At 35.8% G+C, this 4256-nt stretch overlaps 1 long non-coding RNA gene across 1 annotated transcript; it reads left to right on the top strand.

The window, feature by feature from the left end:
• Positions 1 to 1378: 1378 nt before the first annotated feature.
• On the top strand, positions 1379 to 4048 carry LOC119786331. The gene is made up of 3 exons (XR_005281173.1): positions 1379 to 1533; positions 3126 to 3149; positions 3789 to 4048. It is a non-coding gene; the product is annotated as an uncharacterized LOC119786331 (long non-coding RNA).
• Positions 4049 to 4256: the final 208 nt, after the last annotated feature.

The raw sequence follows: 4256 nt of genomic DNA on the forward strand, positions 1-4256 counted from the left end.
GCTTCCTGTTAAATCAAGAATAGAATAGAAAATTCTCCTTCTCACATATAAAGCCTTAAATGGCCAAGCTCCATCTTATATCAGGGATATGATTGTTCCTTAAGTTCCCAACTGAACACTTCACTTTCAATCTGCAGGTTCACTAGTGGTTCCTAGAATTTCTAAAAATAGAATGGAAGGCAGATCTTTTAGTTATCAGGCTTCTCTCCTGTGGAACCAACTACCAATTTTATTCTGTAAGGCGGTCACCCTGTCTACTTTTGAGGGTAGGTTTAAAACTTTCCTTTTTGATAAAGCTTATAGTCAGAGTGGCTCAGGTTATCCATTATGCTCTCTCTGCTTTTTCTCATGGTAGCATGCCTCGTCTGTTCCTGTTTGGCTGTGACCCCATCCTGGAGAGAAATATCAGATGAAAAGATGAAAAGCCTTTGTTTATAGATGTTAGAGATTGGCCTGTTTGTCAATGCAGTCCTGTTTCCCTGACTGTGACTGGCTGGATGTCTTCATCTTATGACATGGGAGCTGGGCTGGAGCTCGTCTGCCTGGCTGTGCGTTTCCTGCACTGGACCGCCTTTTACAGTGGCCTTTTCTATCTCTGCTTCTGTCTCCTTTAACCCTAGTCGGGCAGATGGCCAGTCACACTGAGTATGGTTCTGCTGGAGGTGTCTTCCTGTTAAAAGGGAGTTTTTCCTCTCCACTGTTGCTACAAGCATACTTAGCGTGAGGGATTGCCTTTGAGTCAATATGTCCATGCAATCAAAAGGTTTTCCTTAGATAAAAAAAAAAAAACTTTGGATCAATTTGACTGTATGATCTGGAGAACTGTGCATTGAGACGACATGTATTGTGAAAGAAGCTAATAAACTGAATTGAACTGAATTGAATTAAAAAGCTCCAAAGCAAAGACAGGAAAATATAAAAAGAGAGTACAAAAGCGCATAACAAGTGGTAATGTCCTGGAATATGTTTCCTTTAAATATAAAGATATCTGCACAGTAAAGATCTAAGGAAAGAGGATACAGTAGTTTAATTGGATTATTGCAGTTGTACTGCAGACATCCACTGACCATAAACAAAACTTACACAGACTACACAGTTGGCATTTTTATTGCACATTGATTATTATTGAACTGTATAGGAGCCGAAGAGAACCAAAAGCATATGGACGACTCACGCTTTTCCTCTTTTGTAAAATAAAAGCTAATTTCTAAATAATTTGAAGCCTAATAATTATTAAGCCTACCAATTTGATTTGATCCTTTCCTCACACTTATGTTCTGTACTATAGGAGGAGATGAATGGGAAGAGGAGGTGCCACTTTCTATGGCCATGTTCCAGTTTACGAATCGTTTACAATATTCTTTTTTTTCACTTTCACTTGTACTTAAGTACGTGTTCGCCCGATTTAGATCTTGGGTAGGGATCTGTCTGCTCTCTCGGATCAGAGGGACTCGATCAGAGTTGGAGATTGAAACCAAAGAACGGGCAAAATGCGAGGCTTGCTTGTGTCACCTTTTCTCGTGATATTATCAGGTAACTTTTAAAATATAATTTTGTTCGTGCAAGACGTCTAAAGCACATTGATTGAAATGTGTGTGCGTGTGTAAAGGGGGAGGGTTAATTTGGATTTACTGCGCACGAAATACTAAATAGTTCAATACTTCAATGGTACAAAGTACATTGAAGGAGGAAAGGATGCGAATATATTTATGTTATAAGTGCAGATTTATCGAATTAAGCAGCAAAAAGGTGCATTCATTGCTTGTCTCGTGGTATTTATACGCATCTTAGTAACTGTGGCAGATTGTGTTTTATAGGGTGAATTAAAAATAACAGAAAAAAACGCTAGGAACTATCGCCTAAGAGGAATTGGAGCCTTAAACCGACAAATTTATACAAATTCGTTGCTGGATACTGCGTAATGACGCAGCGCAACAGGCCCCGCGTGCGTAAAGCGCCGCTTGAGGTTGAAATAAACTCTGACCACTTAAGTTTTAATGAAACCTAACTCCAGTTAATGATCTAGAAGTCATTCTCTTTGGGGTTCGAGGCGATAGGTCATAGTATATATATTTTTTCTGTAATTTTAAAGCTGTTCATAAAAGGGAAGGTCTCTTATCCTCTGCCGGCCGGCACCTTCTCCACAGAGAGATCATATCTGCCACACTAGAAATACCCTCTATTGCTGCTTATTTGGATCACTTTGCAAATCACATAGACATATTTGAATCCTTTCCTACTTCATTTTGGCATTGATCTGAAACTTGAAGTGTTCAAGAAAACAATTGGACAGCAGTAGGTGTTATTTTACAGCACAGTACCACACACATCTGAACATCCGGTCATCATTCATACCTGCCTGGCAATATTTTATTTAAATTTTATGTATTTATACAGCACTGAAAAAAATTATGCAAAAATGCAAATAATGCAAGGCAAAACTCCATCAGACTATCTATCATGTTGGTTTGTTCCTTTTTTCCTTGGTTACAGAAGGTGCACTGTAGGAGGATTATGTTTTACAATTTTGTGAACACTATACACTGTGGCCACATATGCCTCATCATCAAGTTTGCGAAAGAGTTATTTCTTTGAGAGTATGATTTACTATTCTGTGGGAACATTGTTGTATGTTGTGCACATTATATATATATATTTTTCCAATGTCAATCCCCTGGCTTCGTAAAAAAGGGATTTTGTATTGAAACAGTAAAAGTACATAGCTCTCTGCAAATGCTTTCTGTTTTAGGTCTCTTTGTTTAAATGCGGGTTGTTTTTAAAATGTCTGCAGAAGAGATAGCTGGCCCTCAAGAAACAGTACAATTCTTTATATTTCTCATGAAGAACCGATGATTCGCTGAACTTCAATTTTTTTTTAAATTTTCCCATTGCGTAGATGCAAAAATACAATCAACTATAATCTGTGCTTTTAACAGCCTGTAAGCAGTCCAATCATCCTTTTACTTGTTTTCATATCTTTTTCTGTTGTTAAAACAAATGTTTTTATTCATGTTCTGGGATTTACCCAGGCGTGTTTGTGCATGTCCCTCTTTGGAAACCTGATTTTAGAATAATGACTCACACTATCAGTTTGATTGCTCTAACCACTACATTTCTTTTTATAGGAGTTCTCCCACTTACAACACGAGGTACGTTTTTTTTTTTTTATTAAAATGCAGTTTGTAGTCTTGTGTTCTGAGTTATGTTTTTTATTATTATTTAGGAAAATAGTTGTACATGTGATCAAGGGCTTCATACAGTGTGTTAATTCTTAATGTTGCTTTTTAAAATTTTAAATATGGCATATCTGTGGTTTGATGTAGAGTGGACAAATTTTTATTCTAATCTGGAGACATGTTTACCTTAAAATTGTAGCAAATGATCACTATCTCACTAAAAGCTTGTGTTGAAACTTTAGAGATCATATTTGGTCATGCCAAGATAAACTTTAAGAGATGTGTTCAATAAAGTCTTAGTTTGAACATTTCCCCTTTTCTGTGTAATCTATTAACATCAAATTCCCTGACAAAACAAAAAAACATAGAATATGTTTGCTTTAAACTTGTAAACTCTGTCATTTTAGATTTAACTGACATAGAAGGTTATTGATTTGAACTGAAAGAGAAAAATTATGATAAACAAACTGCACTTTTGTTGTGATGCTTTTATAAGATAAAGAACTTTGAATTTTTAATTCATTAAATATGCACTTAGAAATGTTTTCTAAAATAATTATATGTCAGAGCCCTACTAGCTGGACTAATTCTAGTTCATATTTTATGTTTCAGGTGATAAACATGTTGATGTCACAGCCAAAATCAATGATGATGTCCTTCTTCCATGCAACTGCACAAATCTAAATACGACGCTTCAATTAAAGTGGCAAAAGGATGCCGAAGTTATTTATGCCAGCTTTAACCAAACAGAAAATGACGCATTTAAACTTTTCCCTAATGGAATCAAGGAAGAAAACTGCTCCTTGCTTCTGAAGAAAATCAAAGCAGAGAACAAAGGCATATATAAATGTCTCTATCATGAGGGGGGGATCTATACCAAGGACACTGTGAATTTAAGTAAGTTAATAATTCTTTCTTAATTATTCCAATTAATACTGTTTTTCTGTTTTTTTATTTTAACCACATTCTTTGGTACAACCCTGATGCATGACTTTTTAAATGTTTAAGCATTTGCTAAAATGCTGTGACAGTGAGACTCGGACTCAATAACTTAAGATAAGAAATTCTTTCAAAATTATT

The sequence above is a fragment of the Cyprinodon tularosa genome, unplaced genomic scaffold, assembly GCF_016077235.1.
Source record: "Cyprinodon tularosa strain WSP-4 unplaced genomic scaffold, ASM1607723v1 ctg270, whole genome shotgun sequence".
Taxonomy (NCBI): Eukaryota; Metazoa; Chordata; class Actinopteri; order Cyprinodontiformes; family Cyprinodontidae; genus Cyprinodon; species Cyprinodon tularosa.